The following is a 27,229-nucleotide window of genomic DNA, read 5'->3' as shown; positions in this document are numbered from 1 at the left end:
CTATCTATCTATCTATCTATCTATCTATCTATCTATCTATCTATCTATCTATCTATCTATCTATCTATCTATCTATCTATCTATCTATCTATCTATCTATCTATCTATCTGCGCATGCACATATATGTGGGATTGCCCCCCCCCCCCCCCTTCACGAAATAAAATAATGGCTACGCCCCCCTGATACGTACGTCCAGGCATGAACGAATGGGGGGCAATCCCACATATATGTGGGATTGCCCCCCCCCCCCCCCCCCGATACGTACGTTCAGGCATGAACGATCGTTAGGTCAGCTCGTCCAGCTAAACGACATACGCATCCCTCTTCTGACGTAATGCCGCCGCACCTCCTTGTCTGGAAATGTGCAGACAAAGCAAATGAAGTTAACTGCCGTATATATAGTCGACTGAGTGATCGGTCAGGCTTACATGGCTCTACGTGCACGAAACTTCAGTGCAGTGACTTCGGTATACAGTGCTGGTCCGAAGGGTTACATGGTTCATGGTTGACACCAGGAAAGAGCGTCTGATTGTGTTCGCTGCTCAAACACTGTCATTTGCTTCAGCGCATGCGTGGTAAACCATGCACCCAAACAGTCGCTGCGCTTCTAATTTTTGTTTTAAATCCATTGTAAGGAGAGAGAGGTTGCCGCGGGACACAGCACGCTCGAAAGAGGTGAATGCATGCATGTTTGCAGGGGATTGCAAAGCGCTCGTCTCTTCCCTCGAGTATGCAGGGCGCTCGGTCGCTTGAGCGGCGGCCGACCATAGGTGGTGAAATGGGACGCGCGGTAGATTTCTGCGCCCGCGGGAGAAAAAAAAAAGTTAATTACTGTGTCTCCAGTTGGGCGCTTTTAATTAGCGTTTCGATGCCACCGCGGGGTGCGCGCCAGCGAAACGCAACTGGGTTACAAGCCGCGCTGCTCGCCAGGGACGCGGCAGGAAATCCTGATCCATCAGAGCGGCAAACCGAGGCGGGAAGCCGCCGCACATCTTAATCACGAAAAGCAATCAACTGCTCCGATCTGCCGTCACGACGCGCCGCGAGAGACAGTTGAATCACGCCTGCCGCGCCGGGATGGCCGATGTCTTCGTTCGCGCCCGCGTGTCTCTGCGTCGGCGGCACTTTCTCCGAAGACGCGGCGGCATGGGTCGATCCCTTGGCGGTACGGCGCCGCCGGCTGTCCCCGACCGCAAAGAGTTGAGCTGCCGAGTGTGCGCGCGCGCTGGGCCTCGCGGACAGGCACGCGTCGATCACCTGCGCCGTATCCGCCGCTCCGCATCGGCGCCGCCGCGCACATTGTACGGCGCCGGTGTCGCTGTTTCACCGTCATCAAAGAGAAATAAAGAAAGAACAGCTCCGTCGGTAAAATGACATATCGCGGAAGCATCGGCGTGTCGAAGCAGACGGTCTCGACACTAAAGGTAATGATGTGCGCAAGGGAATAAAACCCGCACAACGGGTCGTGCGGCCCGCGATCTTTCCGTTTATTAGCAGACAGCCGGCGATGGACAAAAGAGAGAGATTCGTAGTCACAACTCTCACGATATATGCTGGGCACGCGCGTTATCGTGTTATATGCTGGATATGATTACGCCTTTCGCATGTATGCAAGTATACACAACACCGAGACGAGACATTTACGAGCACACGAATGCGTCACCGCCACGCCGAAGATAATTCGAGCCGTATAAAGGAAAAGCACGTTTCGTGCTGACCTTGTTCGAGAAGCCAGTGCCCACTGTTCCTCAATTTAGAGAGCGGCGATAAAGAAATGTGACGTGCTAAGGCAACCCGCTCGCGTGCGGGATATTTCTCTTTTTTTTTTCTCCCAGCCTCCCAGAAAAAAAAAAAAAAAAAAACGCGCGCATAGGAGATCACGGTCGCAACCCATAGAGCGCTGCCAAGACAATGCCGGCCAAACCACCGGAGAAAACGTGCCTCACATTTTCTTCCCTCGCAAGGGGGACGCGCACCAAACAAAGCCGAATCAGACGTCAAGGTTTGCCTCGCGTTTAAACAAACTGCCCCACCGGAAGGCGGGGCAGCCGGCTGCTGGTTCTACCGCGCCTCTGAAATAGTGCGCGCGCGTGAACGTTGTCAGGTCTGGAGCTCGCGCGGACACACAGCACCGCGGGCGAAAAGATAGAGTGCCACATTGTTGGGCTACTTGCCCCTCTTCCCGGCGGTCATTTAACTGTCATTACAACGAAGCGCTGCTTTGGGAGAATGATTGAAGCGGGTCGTATTAATTCCCAGGCGAGTAAAAAAGCTCGCCGAAAAGAAAGCAGGCCGGCGGGGGTCGCGTCCGCGCATGCCAGCTCAAAGGAAAAGAGCGGCACTCAACGTGACGCTAGCTTGCTCTGGTGATCGATCAGCGGGAGCCCACAGTGTGTACAGCGTACGCCCGAGTTTAAAGTGGACGCGGTCGCGTGGCGGTGCACTGGCGAGAGGAGTATAGTGCCAAAGATCGCGACTTTCAGAGCTAACGAGGCAAGCAGAGGGGCGTGCGTAGCTGCACGTCTGCGTACACAGTCGGTGCAGGTTACTCACAGCAGCGCGGCTTGAGAAGCGATGCAGAAGACACGGCGGCAGACTGCAACTTTCCATTTAGTAGAGTGTCCTGCAAATGCAGCACCTTGGTTGAAAAAAAAATTTTGAATTGCTCTCGCGGTACTTTTTTTTCTTTCTGAATTTAGGAACCCTTTGTTAGTAGTGACCTGAGCAATCGCGGTAATCTTCTCTTGCGTTTGGCTCTCACAAGTGGCCAGCTCCACGAATGTACGGAGTTAACGGCTTTCGGACTGGTGCGTATATCACTTGCACGAAGCTGAGCTCCCGCAACGTCATCTGAGCTCATTTATGTACTATGCATGCACGAATATCGAATATTTCTCTTTATTTTGCCGACAGTTCTACATGAAGTGGTTTCGCACTTAAAATACTCACTTAAAGAATACGCCGGTACATGTGCGGCTGCATGTTCATGTAAAATGGCATTCACTCGAGCGAAATCCTGTATAACGTGGATGGCGTGGTCGATGAAGCCTACAGCGCACTGCCGCAACAAGAGCATGGCGGCCGCTGCTGGAGACCTCGTTGTCTCGGGGAACTAGCGAGCTCCGGAACGGGGTTCCGCGGCCGCACCTTGAGTTCATTTCCTCCGCAATCGGTCCAATGTGAGTCATTGTTGTGGGCGCAGAATTGCATCGAACGACCTGCTTTCCCCACGCGACCTTTCGTGACGGCGGCCAAAAGTGTTGGCTGGCCGCGCTCGGTTCCATATAGCGGCGCGTTTTCGTGACTTCCGTCGCGCGCGCGGCCGCTGTGCTGAGGCCGCCGTGCGGAACGTGCGGACCCGGCGCGATCGGCCGGCTCTGACCCTGAGCTGAGGACTCGCGCTTATGCGCGTTGGCTCGTCGGGCGCCGTGCAGGAAGCTGCAGGCGCACTGCGACCATCCGAGCACGCACGTAACTCGTGCTGCACGCGTCCCCGTGATGTCTCCTTGGACCTCTCCCCTCCCACACCTCAGACCTGTCATGCACGTCATGTCTGCTGCAACGTGATGACTTCGTCGATACACAAAAAATGGCGGCTCGCTGTGCGCTCCGGAGAAGCATACGGCTTGTGCGGATGTCAGGCCGCTTCAAGGTTGCTTTAATCCGAGGGGGTACTATAAAAAAAAGCTGCGACCTTCGTGACCATTGTATAGTAACAAGAGAAAACGGGATTTGCATTCGACATCCTCTACAGAGATGGCAATGGCACCTGTACACCTGGATCAGTTGTTAGACGAGCCTGACTGCACCAGCATGTAAGCGGCACATTCTAATAGTCACGGTCATCATTCTACAGTATTCTTTTGATATCAACAATAATATAAAAGCGCATGCGAGCACAGTAAACGTAGCGCTATACTGTGCCTGCAATGAGTGGTGATGGCAAAAAAGCTCGATGAACAGAAGAAACATGTTAAAAATGCTGTACGCGGATTTGCTATAAGGCGTGAAACTACGAAAGGAAAAATTGTTAGGGCAGCATGACAATGTGGTCGAATAAAACGATCGATAAAGAGTCTGCAGTAGGGTACGCATTTGGGCTGTTTGGTTCATGATCAACAGTAGAAAACAGCGCTAAAAGACGGGATGAAGAAAGCACACAAACCACAGCGCCGTGGTTTGTGTCCTTTCTTCGTCCCGTCTTTTAGCGCTGTTTTCTACTGTTAATAAAGAGTCTGCGTGGTGTAAAGTTTACTTTAATAAATTATCGGTAACTATTGGTGCAACGTTCCGTCCTCCAGGGAGTACTGTTGAAATCCTGCATTCGCTAAACGACGTTTATGCAGAACACGAACCTACAGTGTTGAAAAGAAGAACATGAGGTTCGCAGTAGCATAATCAGCCTAGAAAATGAGTTGCAAGAGCGTGAAGTCTTGCTGTGTTCAACTTTTCCACATCACTACACGCGCTCAGGCTGTTCCCAACGGTTGCAAAGGACGCTGCCCCTTTTTGACCGGTTTCGAGTTCTGTACCGATTTTTTCAGCGGGACTATATATGGACAGCCGTGGATCAAAAGTACAATAATTATTGGGGTTTTACGTCCCAAAACCAAGCTATGATTATGAGGGACGCCGTAGTGGAGGGCTCCGGAAGTTTCGATCACCTGGGGTTTTAACGTGCACCTAAATGTAAGTACACGGGCCTCAAGCATTTTCGCCTCCACCGAAAAAGCGGCCGCCGCGGCCGGGATTCGATCCCGCGACCTTCGGGTCAGCAATCGAGCACCATAACCATTCGACCACCGCGGCGGGTTGGATCAAAAGTATTAAAAGTATATGCTTTGACGGCGGTGTGACGGCAGTGTTGACTAATATTGGTATTCAGGGGCGGCGGCAGCGGGGGGCAGCTACCCCTTCGCCCTTCTGCCCCAATAAAGAGATCCTGGCACCGCCCCTGTTGGTGTTGCGCGTTCGTTCGCAATACACTTGCACTTGGCTATTACCGCAGGTCACTACATCACATTTCAGTGGATACCGGCTCATTGCGGCGTTCTGGCCAACGAAAAAGCAGATGAAGCGGCACGCAGACGTCTTTAATACCAAAATTGTAGGCGAATTTATTCCACCAAATCTGATGCTACCCAACTGGCTAAAAGACATGCTTCTAAAGGAAAGAAGATGCTTTGGAACCTTCCTACACATCATTATGCTTTCCTTTACTCGATCGACCCATATCTCAAATCAAAGCTCCCATCCAGAATTTATTGACATCTGGAAAACTATACAGGGTTTTTTTTCCCCCTAGAAAATACAAATTTTTTAAATAAATAAAAGCCAGGCTCCTTTCGTTTTCGCACGTGAACTCTATATATGTCGAGGCGGAACTTTTATACCGCAGCTAAAATGACGTCGATCGGCTAATTAACAAAACTCGTTAATTAACTTTTTAAGTATTGACTTCAGTGCAGTTCTTTATATCTGGAAGTTGTAGTGCGTGCCAATTTATGGCATACCTATTTTTACAAATCACAAAAGTTGCACGTAGTTCAAGATATTCATAATCGAATTTCAATGGCGAAATCGAAACTGATTGCCCCGGCTCGCGCGAAGCGCGGTGGAACACCGGAACGACACGTGACAGGGAAGTAACGAAATTTGAATGAAGGCGCGCTGAAGCAGAGAGAAAAAAATCGGCAAGCATTCTGAAATACACAAGCAGACAGCTTAATGTTTGAGTGCGATGGGTGGTGCTTATCTGTTTCCGAGTTTCTTAGAGTGGTGCAAAAAACTATTTCGCCTGTCTGCAAGAAGAAGCGCCGCAGTGGCTGCCCGTGGTTTTATGCTTCCCCGACAAAGAAAAGGTTGACATTGCGCTTTTCTTGCGCACAGTTAGGAAGAAATGGGTAAGCACCAAACTCTACGCGCAAAAGTAAAGCGATGCGCGGGCATAAGTGAGATGGCTTGCACCTCTTCACGAAAACATACGGCCGCAGCGCGCCTTCATTCAAATTTCGTCACTCCCTTGTGACGGGTGGTTCCGGTCTGACGTGGCGGAACGGTCGCGCTTCGTGCGCTCCTTGTGCGATCAGTTTCGATTTCGCCCTTGATATTCGATGACAAATATTTCGAACTACGTGCAACGTTTGTGATTTCTAAAAAATAGGTGTGCCATAAATTGGCACGCACTATAGCTTTCTAATATTAACACCTGCCCTCAAGTCAATAACTAAAAAGTTAATTAACGAGTTTTTGGCAATTAGTCGGAACAGCGTCATTTTAACTGCTGCAAAGTATTTCCGCCTCGACGTAGAGTTCGTGTGCGAAAATGACAGGTGCCTTACTGTCATAGTATTTTTATTAAAATCTGTATTGTCTAAAAAAAACATCCTGTATACCATAGGCTTCGTTAAACACTGCCTATGATAACGGACAGTACAGTTTCGGTCAACAACTGTGGCTCAATCGAAACTCTGGGACATATTTTGTTTGAATGTCGAGCGTATGCCGACGAACGTGCGCTCTAGGAACATCGCAGGCTTTCGATCACAGAGTGAACCTTATCATTTGACTTTGTTTTAGGCCCTTTAGGCTGCCTCACAAAACAGAGGCGTGCGATGAAATTCCGTTTTCATATTTCGATAGTATCGGTCAGCTCAACAAACTTTAGTTGTACCTTGCCTGTAGCCGTCATTCACTTGTCATGCAGCGAAATTTTTCACCTCATTGTAGGACGATGCACACAATGAAAGACTTTACCGACGTCCAGGACAGAAAACTCAGCGTCCGATTTTTTTTTTCTGCCTTAACTTTTTTACTTTATTTTTTTGGGCCTCTCTCCTCCCGTTTTTCTCCCTCCCACTCCCCTTCCCCACGCAGGGTAGCATGTAGGCGATTTCTATACGTGGAATAAATTACTTGCGTCTCATTAAAGGATTCTCTCTCCCTCTCTCAATGTACTTGGCTGGGTGTTTCTTAAACCTTCGGTCTGAAACCACTCGGCCCGTATTCGCGACACTTCCCTTGGTCACTCGCGACCATGATCCCGGCATGCAACATAGCGAGATGGAGCTGCAGTTGAGGCTAATTTTGGGTAAAGTTCATGTTAGAGAGTGTAACTGAGTACGGGCCCCGCTTTTCCATTTTCCCGATTTTTTTTCCTCATATTTTTCCCAGCGTACAGCTTCTGCACCTCCAGTGAATCCCGAGTGTTTGCGGCCTAAATGTCCAACGAGACCGAATGTCCAATAGGGGACAGTCAGCTCGTTGGGCATCCTATCTCGGTCGGAAAATTATAATGAGTCGCCAGTCGCAGCAACCGAAATTGTACATAGTAGATTACATGTAACTCGGTATAATCTTTCATAATACTTTAAGGGGTGTGATGTCGGATTTCTGACGTCACACAAGGTATGTAATAAAAAAAAAAATAACTTATAAAATATACACATGAAAACTAAAAACAGAAAAGAAATATAAAACAACCAAAAGTTGAAATTATGATAAGTGCAGTAAAGCAAATTAATAAGGGAACAAAAATACGATGCCCGACGTCAACATTTACAAAACACAAATAAAATGCGATCTTCCGTTATGCTATCTTACGCAATGAATCAATTTTGTGACAAATTTCAAACAAGGGCAAGTTGTTCTCTTCTAAATGGAACATTCCGTCTCGTTGGACGTTCATACTTTTTAGACATTCAGTCTCATTGGACATTCCATCTCGTTTGGACATTCAGACTCGCTAGACATTCAGCCTCGCTAGACATTCCGTCTCGGTTGGACATTCAGACTCGTTTGACATTCCGTCTCGGTTGGACATTCAGTCTCGCCGGTCACGTGACCCATTGGACATTCCGTCTCGTTGGACATTCAGACTCTGAATCTACCGCGAGCTAGGGCTTATCCTAGTTTCCAGTTACCTATATCCGCTCAGTCTTCAATCATCGACCTCTGTATACCCTTTAACACCCCAGTGCGCTTCGCGGGACCCTATGTTCGCGGCCCGGCACGTGATTTAAGTTTGAGCTGCGTAGGCGTACAATGTTGGTCGAGCCTGAAGGACCTGTTCCGCCGTGCAAACTCCACGCTCACCGAGCCGTTAGCTCAGTGAGCGCGAAGAACGGCGGAATACCTATACACATTCTTCAAGGAACTTCCATCCCCGCTCATCCGACATAACTACCATAGCACAATGTGATCACATCGTGCGAGCTTCTCCACAGCGTGCGCGATTTGAATATGCTCGCAGAACCGCAGCACGAAGCGAAAATTACGTTCGTGTTGTACAGGTCGGTGCCTGCCCGAAATCGCCGGCTGGCGGGATAAGTGCACGCATACGCAACGCGCACCGGTCGGCGCTTCTTCTTCGAGGTGTGTGTGACTGACCGCGACGAGAATCGCGATTTATCAAACAACGGGCCGTCGTGAACGCTCTCCTCGATTCGCTGTCTCGAACGCCTCCTATTCCCGTCTTTGTTGATTTGTTAGCTCTCCAATGTATACGGCGGCGGCCGCGCTTTCGTTTTGCGAGAGCAAACGAGCTGGTCACGTATGTACGGCTCGCGCGCGCACACCGTATTCGGCGCGGTCCCGACGCTCGCTCCCCGGATCGCGTGCAAATACGGAGAGCGCGTGCCCCGCCGCGAATCCGGGAAGCGCCGTGGCGATGATTCGGCCCGGAATTAATTTGTGGTCTTTTAATCGGAGGCAATTTACGCTGAACGTAAATAATGGCGAGGCGGTGGCCCCTGCACAAGTGGCCGCCAGGGCGCACACGGGGGTCAACGCGGGGATCGGCTCGGCGGCGGTCACGACCGCGGGTCACGGGCGCTCGCGCCCGCTTTCAATTTGCGGCCAGGCCTGCAGCGCGCAGATGTATCCGCCACGCGGGCGTTCGCGCGCATTATTTCGGACGGACGCTGGTGCGGTCGATAACTTCCGAGGTGGGATACGGCACGACTCTTTTTCACCCGAGGAGCTGCTTGCACGACGTTGCCGAAAACTCGTGTCACATGATCCGAATCAGGGTAGGGTACTATCGTGAACTTGTATGACCGAGTGATATCGTCACTGCGTTTTAACCGCCACCGCCACGACATTTGCGCCGCCTCAATGTACAGCTTAGTTCTCTATATCGAGCATGCAAGCGCCCTCTAAACGCTTGTTCTATACGCGTGCACGTGCAAAATTTTCACACAGACACTCCGTGAACGAGGTAAGTGCGAAAACGCGTCAAGTATTGGGCTATTGTCATTTTCTTTGTCGGACGGCATAAAAACGACTATGCAAATGATTTGCCGTGCTTGCAATGTTCGTTCTTTCAGCACGCGTCGATTTCGTGCACTCGCCCAAGGGAGTGAACGCTCGGTTAACTGAAGCGTGGGCACAAACGTTTGAGTGCCGATAGCATGCAGCTATTCACATTGGTGGGCGCGTTGACGAGCAAGAGCGTGGATAGATCGTCTGTGCGGGATAATACCGAGTAAGTGGTAACGCGAACAGCGATTTGTTGTTGAGACTGACAATTTTCTTCACTAGTTGCTTCTGATGCTTTTATAGCCACGAAATGCTCTGGACAAAGCGGCAGACTTGAATCGATCTGCGTTACAGTACAACCCTGCACGGCCATCGAATACTGATTTACCGGATTGCAGAAGCAAACGGAGCCTTGGGCTGAGGGCTCCACTCCCATAGGAATTCACAAGCAAACAACAACAAATGAAGTTGTCTACTACTGCTACTACTACTGCCAGGCCATTGCTTATGGTAATATATAACAACCGTACATCATAGAAACGAGGCATCTCTCATAGTTAAGATATATGGTTAACATTAGGTCTATAGACTTAAGAAGTTGAATCCAACTTCTTTACTGCCAACGAAAAATGGGAACGTTCCTGAAAAAAAAAAAAAAAGAAGAGTACGGGGGTACTTAAGCAAATCTTATGGCTTGTAATTGAGAGAGCATTACTGCACCTGTGCTTGTCGCTGAGTTATGTCGCTGACTTATTGTTGCGGCGAAATTTTGCCGAGCTCGTGCACTTGGTGTTCTCCAGAGCCGCGCGGATCATGTCGTATCAATTCTTCGGTTCTTTGTGTCTTGCACGTTCTTTGTGAACGGGGTGACCATGCGGCTCATCGGCCCAAACGCTGCCTCGTTGCAGCCGCTGTAGCTCGTCATGCCCATGTTCGCTCCGGTGCCACTAGCTCTGCCTTTCGCGTTGGGGACTTGGGCGCCTTCTAGTCAATCACTTTCCAACGCTCGGTTTTCGAACGTCGGCTTTCCGAGCGTACGGTCTTCCGTCCTTCGGTTTGCCATCGTTCAGTTTTCGAACAACCGCATGCACAGTATCGCAGGTGGCGTAATTTATGTGCCGCTTTTCTGCCACGGCTTTCTGATGACAGCGGGGTCGAACAACGAACCAAGTAATGCTCTCCCATTAATATAGCAAAAAATAAGCAAAATTTACCATCTTGATGTCTTCCACAACAGCGCCTTCAAACATGTTCGCATTTCACCTGGTGCTAAGATTGTTTCCCTTGTTTTACCTTGCCCCGCTTCGGTTCCTAAGCATTATGAAAAGATGGAAATCAGAAGAATAAACTGCGTGGTGAATTTTAGGGCAGAAATATCGCCGGAAATACGAGTTCTTTTCGCTTACACGGGCGGATGTGCCATCACTATTCCTATAGTGCATCAAACTTGTCGGCGAAAAAATCAACATAAACAATAAAAACATACGTGAACAGAAACATAAAAGATGTGATAAGAAATCAATAAAACGAAGAAAAATCCAGCATCTACTGTAATCGGTAATGCATAACTACGGGACCAGGGTCCCACATACCGGGCAAGTCGGATAATTTGAGTCCATCCGAGCAAGGGTATATAGGCAGAAATTTTTTTCGGGGGGGGGGGGGTGCAACTCCTTGATATCTGAAGTGGGCGCCGGGCAGGTCGAGTGTCATTTTGTGTTCTGTATGCCATGGCAAAAAAAAATCGGGAGGGGGGGGGTAGGGATAGGGCCCGGTGTGTCACCCCCTGGCTACGCCACTGCATCCGAGCACCGAGGAACATCAAATCGAGGGGCGTGTCCCTAGCCCTCAGCTAGCATCCCTACAGGTGACTGGACTCTCTCTCTCGCTCCACTCGATGCGAAGGAGGATGAGGAACCGCCACGAGACGAAAGGGGCCCCGAAGAAGAAAAATAAGAATCATCTCTCTCGGTTTTTTATTCCTCGCTTCTTCACGCCCGGGCATGGGCGCCAGAGAAGCGTGCCTTACTGTCACGACCTTTTCCTACGTGACGCCAAATTAGATTACCCAAAGCATCCGGATTTGTAATCCGGTTTCGGCGCTGCCTTCCGACGGGGCTTTTAATGAACGCTAAAAGCGCTCGCCGGCGGGGACCACAATTTAGCCCCTCCTCGGAATTAAGTGACGATCACGACCGGGCCCGATTCACGCCACCCAAGGCTGCTGCTGCTGGCGGCGGCCGCTTTGCGTCGAGTTCCCGCGGCCTTCGGCGCCCCCTTTCTTGCTGAGCTCGCTCTCTTGGCCTTCCACGCGAACTCTGTGCACGGAGCATGTTTCACGCACGGGGCAGAGAATCCGCGGCAGAGGCAACGGTCTCGCGCAATGCATTGCACGCGGCCACTATACACTTGCCCTCTGCGAATACGCCAAGCACCAGCGCGTCTCCGTCCCTGAAGACGCCGTACACCGCATCGGAGGTGCACGCGTGTGTCGCGATTAAAGCTGAAGACGAGAGCAGAGTTCGTCTGAAAAGTGAGAAGGGCCGACTTACACGAGTTGGTATAGCCAAGTAGTTTGGGCAGTTGTCGTGTACAATGTATGAGATGATGCACTGAGAGTCGGAGTTTGAAGATCCAGCAAGGCTGACCCCAAGGAGAGCGATTCGAACAATCACCGTTCGAGGTCGCGACTGCGACACCTGGATTCAGTGTAGTCTCATATATCGGGCCGCAATATGAGGAAAGTCTTGTTTACCGAGCTTTGGGAGCATGTCCTCAAGGTGGTAAAGATCAATCCGGAGTTCCTCCACTTGTAGATGAATTGCCTTTTTGGGGCGTTAACTAAGCCTCGTAATATAATTCAATTTCAACGGTGGCCGGCATAAGCGCAATAGCACGCTGACACGCGTAGTAGCCATCTCACTGTCACCCTCTCCCGCCCTCCATCACGCGCACCAACCCTTCCCGTCTATTCGGAGGGCTTCCCGCAGCACAACTGTGCGCGAGGCGAAACACCGCGCATGACTCACGAACGCTCATTGGCGTGCTTCTCTTTTACGGTACAATTAGAAATGCTGAACGTGCTGGCGCTCATTATACACGGAGGAGAAGGAACGCCACCGGCGTTGCGTGTTCCTTAATGTTGATAAATACGACGGCTCTTTGATGGTGGCACTTGAACGAAAGTGGTGCATACGCACGACTTTGGCAGCCGGGGGAAGGCCGCGGCCTCTCTTCCGGTGGCCCTCGGAGCAGAAGAGCGGCTGCCAGAATCCGCGTGCGCGCGCACACTCTGCCACGGCTGCGCCGCCAGGATGAGATTCCGGAATAATTAATGTTATTAGACAATACAGTTGGCGAGAGATAATACAAGATAAGGTTACAAACGTCGGGAGCGTTTTCAGCTTCCTGTGAGTTATGTATGCGTATGAGGAAGAAAGCTGTGAAATCGAATACGCCGCTCGCTTGCTGCTCATACTAAGCTAAGAAGAGGAAAGTTATACGGAGACCAGTCAGACGAGCGACCTGTCTGATACCCTACACCGTAAGTAAGGGGGACCAGAAAGAAATGAAATAGGGAGAGAACGCTGCATGCATACGGGATGATACACAAGGAGGACTACATGAACGGTCACTTAGGCCACGAGTTCATAGCTTAGTGAAGTTTTTCAGCGCGATATACTAAGATACGAAAGACAACGTATAAAGAACCGCAGGAGACAAAACAAGCACGATGCGCCGCGCTGGCGTTGATGCCTGTGTTAGCGCACCTTCAGTATCATTATCTGATGAGGAGGTGTCATTCATTCAGAGCAGGAAAGACACTGGACCTCGAGACACGTGGGCGTCAGATAGCGGATCGGATCTCTCTGGATGTGGTTCTTGCGCATGTGTGAATGTTTGTTTTACCCCATTTCCTTGCGTAATATATATTTCCTCATGAGTTCGTAAAATAAACAGTTTTTAGTTCGCGCTTGTTTTGTCCCCTGTGGTTCTTTCTACGTCGTCTTTCGTATCTTAGTAGCGCGATGAAGAACTTCACTATGTACAACCACCCTGGCTCTTCCAGTACATAGCTTATGAGGGACAAAGTGTATGGTAAATACCTCAGGTTTAATTTGACCACATGGCGTTTCTTTCGTTGCCTTCTGCGTCTTCGAAGCACCGAAATCAACGCCAGGTGGTCAAAATAAAATCTGAACTATTCACTGAAAGCGTTACTGACATACTTAAAGTCAACAGGTCTGCGCGACCGCCTGTAGACTTGATGCGCTCCTCCAAGTGTGCGCGTGATTCTGTCAATCTTCCTCTTTTCTTACGTCTCCGCCACTTTGTCCCTTTCCCCAGTGCAGGGTAGCAAACCAGACGCGCGTCTTGTTAACCTACCTGCCTTTCCTTGATTATCTCTCTCTCTCGGTGTTTCTTTAACGCGCAACAAAAGCACGGCCCGGGAATTTTTTACGTTCCGCCTGCATTTGAACTGGGCCGCCACGGCAAACAATCGTATCGGCGACCTTGTGCTCAGCAGTAGGGAACCATACATGCAGCCATTGAGCCATCGGGGCGGTTGCTTTGTAGCTGTGTCGATAGCGGCAGCTAACAATGGGCGCAAGAACGTATGTTCCTCAGCGATTGTCGATAGCGGCAGCTAACAATGGGCGCAAGAACGTATGTTCCTCAGCGATTGTCGCCGTAAAAATTCTAACAGACGAGTCGACTCACCAGATGACACCTTCAAGATTATGGCTGTTACTGATGCATGCAGTGTACAGCGTCCTGAAGACTCCGAAAAAATAATTATGCGCATATAAGGCGAATAAAAATCGGTTCTGCTTTGCATCATTTAGTGCAAGCTGCGCTTTATCAGGCACTTCTGAGGTTTTTAAGAGAAACGAATTTGGACAAGCGGCTGTGACAGTAATGTCGCGTACTACGCAAGAGTGACCGACTGTGACTGTGTGTGCTGTGTCATGTGCTACCTCTCTCTCTCTATTTCCTCTCCATCTTTAAATCTCCCCCACCCTGTTCCCATGTGTAGGGTAGCAAACCGGTTTTCCTAAACTGGTTAACCTCCCTGCCTTTCCTTCTCTACTATTTCTTCTCTTATCAGGATATTATGCATGCGATAAATACTTTTCCTGGTAACCTAACCCATACTTCGTCGTGTTAACTAACTTCGGCATTCAGCATAAAACTCAATAGAGTGATACTTCATGGCTGCCCGCCATGGAGTACGTTAGTGCGAACAGCTAATTGCATTTTTGACGGCATATATTTTCCTGTAGTTGGCCATGTGACTCAAGTTCACTCTCTGTCTTACAAGCATGCGTATACCTATCACGTTTGCTATAAAAAAAAAAGTCCATGTGATGCAGATTTTGGTTTGGCGGTCAAAGAAGGCAGCATGACTGCACCGAGGAAAAGTGAAGTTTGGCCGGAGGAGCAGCACTGCTCCAACGCGTCATTGCTTCCACTGCATTCTAAGAGTAAGTTTACATAGACTGCGGATGCACCCGAAAGAAGCAGAAGGTTCTACACAACTTTCCTCACGAGTAAGAGGCCTCCGTAGAGCGTGAGTTCCGCGCTCAGAGATAGATGAGTGCAAACGTGTTGATCTGATATGCAGCCTCCTATATTATACCAGCTCCCAATGAGCGGCAGAGGCCGATTCAGCCCGTATTGGCGTAACAAGCGCAAGATGCGCATGAGCGCCCTTTGCAGAGTCCACGACCGCTGGAGATCCCGTTGCCTTATAAAAGGCCTATTAATCACGCCGGGCCCGCTTCCAACGAACTCTGACACCGCGCATCCCGCCCAGCAGATCACGCCGGCGCTCTGGATCGGCACCTCTCGGCGAACCTTGTCCCTTTATTTTCGGCCAGATAATGCGCGCCGTGCGCTGAGTTAAGTGCGCGCCGGCCCAGGAAATCGAACACAGGGGCCTCTCGGCGTTGGTAAATAAATGCATGCGGAATGGCGTTCTCTCGTGCCGACCCAGTTTCGGTAGCGGCGGCGCGCATTAGCACTCGCTCAAGTGGCGCATAAGCAGATGACGAGTCTGGTCAGAGGTTGTGTCCGAGAAGAAACGTGATCGACCGTGTGCGGGCCAGTTATTCGGAGCGCATCGCCAACGAAGGCCCCCGACGCGACAGAGCTCCTCCAGCAGCGAAACATCGTCGCCGGTGCGCGAGACCCCGAAGTGGCGCGTTCATCTAGAATCGGGAAAGGAATCCACGCGGGGCCAAATGAAATTCAATGAGCGCGGTGCGCTGGACTCGTTTTTCGCCGCGCTGCTTTTGCGTGTAGCGATGAGAGCCGCGAACCGGTGCTGGTGGCAGGCTGCCGATGGCTTGCCGAACAATGGGGCTGACTGCGTTAATGCCCCGCGAGAAGGTTGATATCCGGCCGTTATTAAGCGGCCAATCTGGCGGTGATGATCCAGGTCAGCGGGAAGGCCGAGCGCCCTATTGTACACCGAGCCGATTGGAATCCTCTTCATTCCAGCATTCCGTGCATTTGCTTCGAATAATAATTATCAGGACGAAACGTGATCTGCATTGTGGTACGCGCGCTGCTCTGAACCGGCGCGCGGACAGTGCGGCACTGCTTCCTTGGCCTTTGGCACCCACGCGCCGCCGTGGGAACCTGTTGCCGCCGGCTGCTCTGGATATCCGCGGGTGCGACGTCGTCGGTTGACAACCGCAAGGGCGACCTCCGATACATCGCAACCTGTCTTGTTCGCAGCAACCCGCCTCCTCCTCCTCCCCGTGAATTCAGCTCTTCGCGTAAGGCTCGATGTACTACACCGTTGCGCAAGGGACGACGTTCAATACACCCGAAGGATGTAATGGATGCTGTCGGGCTCGCGGAAAACGCTGATAAACACTTGGCATCACTTGGCCGCTTGTTTGGACCGTGCGTGACCGCAAAAGAAGAAATGATGTAGATGCGGAAGAGCGGTTTAGTTTTCATGTTTAATTTTCCACTGTTTTGTCGTTTTAATTCGGTTCATTACATCTTCGTTTGTCATTACAACTTGCGGCAAATACTCCGAATCCGAAGAGAGATGTTGCCAGCTGTATGTATAGCTCAGTGTTTCGAGGAAGGCAATCAAAAAGTCATGTAGAATATTTTCTCGATGATTCTGTACCCTGCAGGGAACACTGTCATGCTGCTCTGAAACTCACGTACGGAGCGCGCCACTTCTTTAGGTTGTGTAGGGCCTTTTTATCATATGTCGATTCAATTTTGCGGTCACGAAATTCGTCAGAAATCGTGTGGCCCGAACCAGACGTTCTGGATACTTGTTACGTATCCTTATTACATGTGCATTTTGTGTACGTCTGTACTTTGTCTGAGCGCGTCATTTCGTGCATTACCAATGTCATCTGGAGTATCATACATGTTCTTACAGTCAGGCAAACATCATCCGCGGTTATTAAACAGCGTATTTCTCTTTCATTCTATCTGAAATGCATAGTGTCAGAACTATAGCTTCGCCTATTCACAGGCTTAGTTGCGATGGCAATCCACTTAATTACGTTGTGTCTTAGTGCATGGCGAGATCGGTGATCCGGAACATTTGATCTGACTTGACCAACAAAGCAGTTCAAAATGTATAGCGGTATGCGCGTTGCAAAGAAGGAAAAAATCGCAGTTTTATTATTCTTGTTCGCGTAAGTGCGCTTCTCTGCACTGTCCACATGCCTAGCTGATAACTGCGCCAGTTATTATGGTTCATATGAAGAGAAGGTTCCAGCTGCACATGTTGGATCTTGTCTCCTGGGTTTCATCACGAGGGCCACGTCTTTCAACAAGCAGGTCCAAGCGCTGTGAAATGGGCGTCATGTTGCCTGGATGGTTAAGTTGGAAGAACAGGCACAGGGCGCAGTTGAAGGCACAGAAATTCACTTAGGGTTGCAAAAGAGTTCTCTGTATTTTCTTGTTTCTCCCGTTTTATTTCGTCAATTCTCAGAATATGTCACGAACTCCCGCAGCCACTAAAAAAACAAACTCTTAATCACATCATATGATCAACGACCTATAGCGGCAGTGGGGTAGGCATAAAGAGGATTTAAAATGCCATCCAATAAGGTCAGTGAGGTTCTCGCTAAAATATATTTATCTGACGTATATCAAAGTCCCTGCACAGTACCATAAACCTCTATCTGAAAATTACCCAATAAAGTTGTCGCTGTGGATACACTTATTACGGATTAGTGTATTATTACGGAGTAGTGTATTACGGATACACCGTAATACACTTATTACCTAAAGGATCTCAACAAAGAGGCTTGCACCACGTACTTCTTGCCGTGCTACTACTCAAACGTGGCGTCCACGATGACGTCAGTGCTTTGTAATATCACACGGGCGTTGTTTGCTTTTTGACGGTGACCATTTTTCACCTGATTATCACGCTTACACCGATTTGTCGCTCCGCGCAAGACGTGCCTCGTATACCGTCGCGCCTCCTGTTTACGTGGCTCCTCGACATGCTTGTACTGCAAGATGCCGGCTACGATGACGTTAATGCGAACCATTTATAAGGGCATGGAGAATGTGAAGTGTTAGGCGCTGATACACTGACAAACCGCTAGAGTACACAATGCAACGCAAATGAAATCCTATAAGGCAATGAAACCATAGATTTGAGCGCCCAGTCCGCAGCTCATTAGGAAGGAGATAAAGAATAATTCGCCTTATGAAAGCAAAATGAACTGTTCCTTTCGCAAGGGTATCGCCAGTAAATTTAAGTATGACGGCATGTGTCGGCGATCGTTCTTGCACGTGTGTGAACCTTGAGAGGCAAACGGCAGAGTGTCATAGGGAACAGGAGGCCCAAAAGTGCGCGTCGTTCCGCAGGAAGGCTCCCCGCGCCGTCGGAGGATTTCGCAAGCCGGCAACAGGAGCACGCGTTCACCGCGGACGGAATGCCGCTGCGGCGATCACGGCTGATGCCGCCGAGAAACCGGGCGCCGGCGGGCGAAAGGCGGGCTTTCACAGAGCGCGCCGTTTGACATCCGCTGCCAGCTCGGGAAATTGCCTGAGAGACGGCGTGGCAAATCGGCAGAGATTCCAGCGGACGTCCCGTTTGTCTTGAGCGTGCCGGCCCATAAGGCGCGCAGAACTGTCGGGAGGGGGGGTCAGGGACCAGTGCATGTCGCCCCTTTCGCGCGGATCCGAGAATTAAACCAGTCTAGAGATGGATGCCCGTTTCCGCGGCGGTCATACAGGTAACGACGTGACCAGTGGGCGCCTTGTTTCTTGCTGCCGCCTTGGCCGCTCGCGACTGAGCGGTGACGAGCCGAATGACATGTGCGCACGGAGATCAAAACCGAGGATAATGGAGGCCCCATGCGCGCGAGTGCTTCGGCTGTGCACCGCGCTTCTGAATGCCTAATGCGCGCGCGCCGCTGCATCCTCCCGGGGGGGCATCCCCCGCACTGGCCGCGCGCTGACCCTTTGGCAGCCGGCGTAATCTGCGCGCGCATCTTGCATAGCAGCACTGCGGCGTGCATAGGCGCTGCGAGCAAGATTAGGCGCGTGTGTCGCATGCAAGCTAAGAGGCGAGAAACCTGTCGGTATTTTCCTTTCCGTGTAGCTGAACGATGCTTGATAGGCCTCTGCGCGAGTGTTTCACCGATAGACGCTTGCTTCACCGATAGATTGAAAGGTATACGCCTGTTCTGCCACGACCAGTGTTCTTGCAATGCCGGGAGCGCATGCCTGTCACCCGGCTTCCTACCCTCGATCGGTCAGGGGTGCAGGCTGGATGAAAGTGAAACTTGCGTTCGGTTTGCGCTTCGATTCACCACTATGTCGTTCGATCGCCGCCTGATACGCTGCACGGCCGGTATAATGCAGTGATTCGCTAGGTTGTAATCATCCGCCGCTCACGACCGGTCGATCCTGGCGATAATGAAAGGCGCAGTGTCGTTCGGACTACTGACGAAGCGCGAAAGCAGTGCAGTATACCAGCCTGATCGTTTTATGAAGACTTAATAAGTCACCTCAATAGTCGACAGACTCTACGCACATGAGAAAGAGCTTTCTTGACCCCGCGCTAGCTCTTTTCGTTCCAACATTCGGTATCTCACTAATTTACTCCATTCGGACTTAAATATAGCTGAGTGTCACGTTCCCGCAACCGCGCCTTTCGCGTATAACCTCTCTCTCTCATGCATGAAGATGATGACGAAAATTAAAAACAGACACCGGTCACGAAAGTTCATAAAATCGAAGACGTTTCAAAGACATAAAGATAATGCATCTCGTTGTTATAGCTTCTCCGTAAAAAAACTTGTTTGCTCATTTATCTTTGCGTGCTCAAAGTAAAGGAAGATTTCACTTCCTGTATAGTTGCAGCATATACAGTGGCAAATTCGAAGCCAGTTTTTATTATAAGGGAAAGAGGGAGGGCAACGTAGGGCAGGATTTTGGTAAGGGAGGCAAGTTGTGCAAAGCCGAAAAATCAAAACAGCATCTACAGGTCTATTTACATCGTGTGACGAACAGGAGCAAGCGCCTGTCCTTCACACTCGTCACCTTTCCCCGACAGGTCCTTCCCACGCAGACTGACAAGATGATGTCACCCGTCGAGCCTCTCAAAAAGGAATCTGTGCGCTCAAAAGCTTCGTTTTCGACCTTCCATATATATACATACGTATAAGGAATGAACGCTAGACAGGAGACAGGAGGACTGACGCCTTTCAGTATTGAATTCGAATTGAATTATTGTGATGCACGGTGTAGTGGGGGACTCCTGACTAATTTTGGCCACCTTACCTTTCACTGTACGGAGGCCGCACAAATGGAACATTTTTAACGGCAATAGACGCTCGCCTATGTCTTGCTTTCGCCCGATGCGCTCATCCACGCCGCAGTTCGTTGAGTGCCATGGCCATACACGCGTCATGGGAAGGGGCGCGGCATGCACTTATAGACGTAACTGCTCACGTCGTAGCACGCCGCTATGTCATGCCATATCAGTAGTTGCACGCATGTGCTTCAAGATGAGCGCTAAATCTGCGGGCGCTATATCATCGTACGACGCTACTGAAGAAAAAAAACTTTTTTTTTCCACTCCTTGCCATGGGCTGCTGGTATGCAAAGTTTCAGAGCTGTGGTTGTCCATACACTGAAACAAGGACATCAGAACAAGAATCGATCATGCGCGTGTTGTACCGTTGCCATAAATTATCCGGATAAGTCACGTACATTCTCTTACCCGTTTCTTCGGTTATAGAAGCCACAAGCAACTGTTTGGCAATGGGGAAAGAACGACTGAAAAAAAAATAAAAAAAAGAAAAGGTCTCGCCTCATGGACTTAAGCCTAGAGGAACTCTGTGGAGCAATTGCGAAATTATTGTCAATAAGTGCTCAAGGCAATTACAGCTGGAGGAAATAACTGGCATCGTATTGAGTCCGGTATAACTTACAAAATTGTGTACGCCAGCTCCTGACGATTTGCGTCGTTGTTTCAAAATATGTAACTCAGAGAAATCCGTCCTACGGATTGTCGGAGAATATTATTCGGAACATATCGACGTATTTTCTAGCAGAATTTGTGAGCGAATGTCAAAATTGACAATAATTCAAGAATTCATTCAACGTAATTTCGATTCTACAATTCGGACACGTTCCCCTGAGTAGATATTCAGAAAAAAAAAGCTAGTAAGCTTGCATATTTAAAGTATCGAGATCACTGATAATCGCACAGTTTGCGTTGTCCGTCGGCACGAACAATGTCTCGCCGGAAAAGCACTATCTTTAATTCCGCTGTATTGTCTTTGAAAATTGCATTGATTTGTTGCTGAAACACCCAGCGTATACTGTAATTACAGCCAGAGTTTAACTACCCATTGTTCGCATTCTTCGTTCGCCTTTAGCACAAAGAGTATCCGGCGTTGAGTCTGGACGCCAATACCGCCTTTCATGTTGTGGTCAGCAGCAGCGTAATAGCAAAGAAGTCATCACCAATGAGTTCACACAGGACGACGAGGCGGTGGTCATGCGTCGAAGGAACAAGTTAAACTATCAGAGAAAGGGTCAGCGAGGTTCTCTGTATCTACGCGATGGCGTCCAGCAGCGGCGTCGCCACGTTGGGAAGAGGAGTTGCGCACCCTAAGAGCACCACGTCTTCTCGTAATGCTGAAACCTGTTCCCATAGCTCGCGCGACTGTCATCGCCCATTTCGAGAAGGGGGTGCAGTTTACTTTCTATTTTCGTTCGGCGCGTGTACCACACCGCAACCGCGTGTCCCTCTCGCGCCCTTCCTCGCCCCACACGCGGCTGACGGCGCCGTTTCCCTTCGCCTCGCCGCCGGTTTCGCTTTGTGGATCCAACTTCCGCGTACTGTCAAGCGTGTCGAGGATAAGCGCATCTTGACTGCTCATTCCTTGCGCCAATCTTTATCGCGAACCACGCGATGCGAGACGAAACGCGCAATCAGGTCCTCGTCATAGCCGAGCAGGCGAAGCAACCGAGCCGCTTTTCCGTTCTCAGTCTCCACTTCTTCGCCCCGCAGTCGTTGCCTTGGCCAGGAGAACTGAGGGCCCATTCCGTCGTCTGCGCTTGCTCTTTGCAGGCCGTCGGCATATATGATCAGGTTCGGACCCAATCGAGGCTTCCACTGCGTATACGCAAGAAAGTAGGTTGTTCGATTCGTTGTTCGCGGCTCTCGACGACGACCAACGGGACGGTGTGTTTGCTTTCTCCGCGTTTCCATTATAGCGCTGCCTACCGTGCATCGGGACCACCCTCTCTTTAAAGCAGCGCACTTTCAACGTATCTGCTGATTCCCCGCATAGTGTCGTGAATGGAACTATATATCCAGTGAGAAACGTGTAATGTGTCACCGTCATTCCCAGAGCGGCTCACTTTGAGCATCATAGGGTGCTCCTAAGCATGTTTCTCAGTAAGAGAACGCTTGCAGTGTTGCCTCGTAATTGTCTGGATTACCCAATATATAGTCTTGTGCGCTGTAAAATTGGCCACGACGACATGCAAAACCAAGATGCATGAGCAGTAATTAACCTTTTTTTTTTCCTTCAAGACAAAGACATGAGAATAGAAAAGAATATATGAACGCGCATGTCTGGACTATTGGAGCCCTTCTTGACGTTCCTGTCTTCTTTCCTCTTCCCTCCTCCCAAAAGAGTAGGCAGGCGTGGTGCCCCTCTGGGTGGCAGTTGCCAGCTTGCTCTTTCCCTCTTTTCCTTGTGTCCTTGTGTATCTATGTATGCAAGTCAAATAAATAAATAAATAATAAGGGGGAATTAATTGCAATGCTTCGCGGGAAAAAAAAGTGTCCGCTGTTTCTTTATGCATCACTTCTTTTAGGGACGTTTTACCCAACACAATCTGCGTAGGCATAGCCACGAGGTGGGCAAAATTACCATGTAATGGGGCGAAAATGACGGCAACAATATGTGCGGCAAAAACGAGACGACAAAGCAATCGCACGGAAAAAAAAAAGAAGCGCTTGCATGCCAATAAATGTTGCATAACACAATTTTTTTACGCAAGATGTCGGGGTCGGCGGTACGCAGTCTGGACGACACGGCAGGCACGGTTGTAATCAAAGTACTGCGTTGAAATTAGCTCACATGCTAATGTCAAAGCTTGGCCAACTTGCTGCGTCATCTTGCAGGCGTAGAGCGCAAGGACGACAATACAATAAGTGTAGAAGCATATGTCTTATTTTCCGCGTTTTATTTTTTTCCTTCATTCGACATGTCTGTAAAAAAGTAGATAGCATAATCAACCTTAAGTAATGACAAAGACTAATGCAATTAATTAATCTTACACTAAGAAATATGTTTGTGTTTAACACACATGGGCCCATCGATCGATTCACCTTATTCTCATTCAATAATTAATTTCATAGTTTATTGCACTATATCGAGGCGGTTGTATTTCATGGCCTGTTACTCATTATTCTAGTAATCACTTGCCTCGAGCAAAAAATACATATTCAGGCAGAACCGACTCATGTTGTGGTTTATGTATACGCGATAGCATCAGTGGATTGTAATTTAATGGAGACGATTAAGGTGGCTGTTATAACAGCGGACAGTCTACATCAGCCAATATACCCGCCACGGTGGTCTCGGGGTTATGGTGCTCGACTGCTGACGCGAAGGTCGCGGGAGCGAACCCCTGCCGCGGCGGCCGCATTTTCGATGTAGGCGGAAATGTTTGAGGCCGGTGTACTTACATATAGGTGCACGTTAAAGAAAACCAGGTGGTCAAAATTAATCCTGAGCCCTCTACTACGGCGTCCCTCACAAATATATCGTGGTTTTTGGACGTTAAATCCCAACAATTATCATTATCCATATATTAACAATCATTTAGTCAACATTTACCAGTGCTAAGCAGTGCTGTCAGTGTGCGATTAAATACGGTAGGTTAGGTTTGGTTGAAGGATTCAATTTGAGGTTCAAGAAGGAGCCAGTCAGCGTTGTATTCTTTGTCCATACTTGTTTACCTTATACAAAGAATATGTAGTCAGAAACTGTGACCTCGAAAAACCAGGATATGGGAATATATAAGCGAGGATTGAAGGAGCAAAAATATCCAACTTATACGTTAGGATATGCTATTGCATAAAGAAAGTATATATGAATACACTTCCTCCAAAATTATGTAAGATAATTCTCTGCACTGTCATATGTCCATGTAAAAGTGCCAACCGGCGATAAAAAGAAATTGCGCTAGCGAAAAAGCGCTCGTGATCGAGCTTGCGAGCCTCGCTGTTTTTGTTCCGTAAGGAACCTTTCATTTCGCAAGTTGTGTAGAGCAGTGGGGTCAAACGATAAACGACTCATGGTTGAAAAGCTGTTGGCAGGGGCCCCATTTCCAAAGAACGACACGGCAGAGTTCCCGCTAAAGAGCTCCCCTTCACACGCGGATTTCATTATAGTTGGCGAGCACTCAGACGGCTGCGAAGAAGCGCCGTATTTTCATTCTCATCTCTGACAAATTAACGTGAGAGCCTCGTCTGTGAGCGAGCTTCTATTATTAGCTCGCCGTCTTACATTTTCGCTGCTTCTTCTAGGACGAAAGGTTCACATTTCCTCTAGAGAGTTGTTTATCCTTCTTTTATTTTTACGGAAACGACTTGCCAGCGTGTGTATATCAAACTTTGTTTTGCTGATGTAAGATAATGCTTTTCACGTACACCTCATCCTTTTTAATTCTTTCAACAGTTCAACGCTGTGGAGAGCCGGAGACATATCTGCTGCCAACATTTCCGCACACATCTGGTCACCACTAATAAATAAATGGAGAATAAATAAATGAATAAGGACCGTTAGAATCCTTTGATTGCGCCAAGTAGAGTTGAATTTGTGTTTTACCTCTATAGCGAGGAATGACACGTCAAAAAAATGTGACGGGATACAGTCGCTGTAAGCATTGAAGGATGGGCATGTTAACTGAGCGAAAATTGTACGAACACAGCATATACAACGTATACAAAGAAAACGACAGAGCTGTCGTGTGCTTCGCGCTGTGTTCGTAAATATTTCACTCAACATGCCCGTGTTTCAACAAGCATTTGGAGTTAACTACTAATTATCTTCATTAAAGATAGAAAGAGAGTGATTAAGTTTAAGGCATGTAGAAGGTTCAAGCTGAAAATGTTAAGTAATTATGTGGCTTTGTGTACCGCACGTATTGGTGTGTTTGTCGATTAGTGCGCCACCCTTACATTCGGTGGCCCGCTAGCCTGCATGGACTCTGGGTCGTGGATTGTACTGCAGCATAGCTGTGCTGTGCATGCAACTCCACCGGCAAGTAGAACACGCCATCAAGGCCGCTTTCGAACAATTTGTACATTGCATTGACTTCATCGTAGCGCCGGTAGGCATGAACGACGTGTTCGTAGAACGGGCTTCCGTTTTTTGATTTTGGTTCTTTATCCTACCGGGGAACTTGCTAAAGCCCAGCGTGTGCGTTTTGCGCTTGCAGCGCCATGGCGGGCAGAAGGGCTTTCTACGATGAATAATAATTAAAATGTGGCACAGAAAATTGCCGTCGGTACAGGCGTTCTTTAAAATTATTTGCAAGGTGTAATGGTAATGAATTCGCTGGTAATCTCCATCGATTCAGTGAGTCCACATTCTTGCTGTCATCAGCCAAGACAAGTTCGCAAATCTACAACTGATCATAATAAAAATATGGGCTATTTGTCGGCCAATCTTTGTTGTATGCGTGCGATATCAGAAAGCGATAGCCCATGCCACCATTCTTTAATTCCTAATGTCATCCATTGCTCAGAAATCGGGTCAGTTTGGTCTTGGCCGAGAGCCGCCGCTTCAATGGGTGTCGCCATGTTTGTTTGACGGAAAGCTTTTGGGGCAGGCTTCGGGGCTACCACTAAATTCGAGAAATAGCGTCCTCACTGCAAAATCCAAACGCTGTTTGGGTGTCGCGCATGCTCAGTGGCCTCGACGCTATGTCTTTCGGACCCCAAAACGTTTGGGGCCTCTATTCGAAAACTCCCTGCTCCTTTTTTATGACGCTCACGGCATAGCCTCCCTGTGTACAGCACGAAATGATATAGGTTAAGATAATCAGTGTTCGGCATGTTTTCATTCTTACGTAAAATAAGAAAGTGCGTTAAATTTTAAAGAATTAAAAGCAAAATGGAAAGGCCGTTGTCCGTTTTACATTTGTGTTCTCCTCACGGTGGCTTTATCCTGTCGTGAGATACAGTGATCATGGTGCAGCATGCGCGTTCGTCGACGTTCCGTCGCTCGACATACTCGTACTGCAGAGCACTACACCTATAGTGTCGAAGGTTTCGGCCGCAAAACGCTCGTTGATTGATCTGCAGACCCTGCTGGTTTCGTCTTCTGTCCTTGCCAAGAAACTACGAGAGCGCTATAAGCCACCGTATGTCTTGATTGAGGAGACACGAGGCGTTACGCGGGCCATGTGAGGCCGCTCCTCCGTGTCCCCCGCGAGTGGAAAGATGGACACTGCCGCTCCCCGCTTGGCGGCAGGAGTGCGGAGCTCGCATCGGTCTTCGTCCTGCATCTTTCTTTCTTTCTTTCTTTCTTTCTTTCTTTCTTTCTTTCTTTCTTTCTTTCTTCTTTCTTTCTTTCTTTCTTTCTTTCTTCGCATCTCGGATATGGGCCGAAAGAATTAAGAGGCGCTGATGCGGTACAGTTTGTTTGCGACGGAAGAGCGGAGGCTCCCTCCTTCTCCTCCCTCGTTCTTCGCGAAGCCAATTTCCCGGCCGCATGGAGCAGACGACAAAGTGTCTCGCGGCGACAGCGGCGACAGCAGCGACAGCGGCTGGCGCGATTCGCGGGGCGCGCCCGACGCCGGGCCCTTTCGGGGCCGGGGCGCGATCGTCCCGGCGCGTAATTTCCGAGTTTGTCGTGTCAACGCGCATCCTGATAGAGTCGCCCCGTTCGCCGCGGCGACAGATTAGGGCGCAGAAGGCGTGGGCGCCGCGCTGATGATGTGTCGATCTCTCGTCACCGACCTTCGGACGGCCGCCCTATATACTTGCAGTCGGCTCAGTGAAAATAGCTTTGTAATACTATGCATTATGACCTAATAAGCGTCATGATGGGCATCTGTCCCCACGACTTTCTTTGCACTAACAAGATGCACTCGCCCGTTTATACTTGCTGGCCTTGTCGCCGCTGCGACTGCGTGTCCGCGGTGCCGCCAGGTTGTGCGAAGATGGGGCAGGCTCTCGAGGGCGCGATCTTCTCAGCTGTCTGTCATAGTGAGGAGAGGATTCAACTGCCGACGCGCATGCGCACTGGTCCCGTAGTTAGTGAACACAAGCTTCAAGATCGATGGCGGTGGTGAGATGCGATGGAAATTGAAGTAATAAAAAAAGAGGCCAAGTATCCGAACAAAAGATATGCCAGTGAGGGCGGAGGTGTTCGTAAGTATCGATATTTGTCATTCTATGTCGGCGTTCTCCGCTAAAGTCGAGGA

General features: G+C 49.4%; 1 long non-coding RNA gene across 1 annotated transcript in view; it reads left to right on the top strand.

Annotated features, from left to right (window-relative positions):
- Positions 1 to 24,600, top strand: part of LOC125756863 (uncharacterized) — a 189,812-nt gene extending 165,212 nt beyond the window's left edge. The window contains exon 3 of the long non-coding RNA XR_007414817.1: positions 24,475 to 24,600. This is a non-coding gene — a long non-coding RNA (uncharacterized LOC125756863). The remainder of the gene's footprint in view (positions 1 to 24,474) is intronic.
- The last annotated feature ends 2,629 nt before the right edge of the window (positions 24,601 to 27,229 follow it).

The sequence above is a fragment of the Rhipicephalus sanguineus genome, chromosome 1 (assembly GCF_013339695.2).
Source record: "Rhipicephalus sanguineus isolate Rsan-2018 chromosome 1, BIME_Rsan_1.4, whole genome shotgun sequence".
NCBI classification, from domain to species: domain Eukaryota; kingdom Metazoa; phylum Arthropoda; class Arachnida; order Ixodida; family Ixodidae; genus Rhipicephalus; species Rhipicephalus sanguineus.
This window is presented reverse-complemented; position numbering and strand designations above follow the sequence as displayed.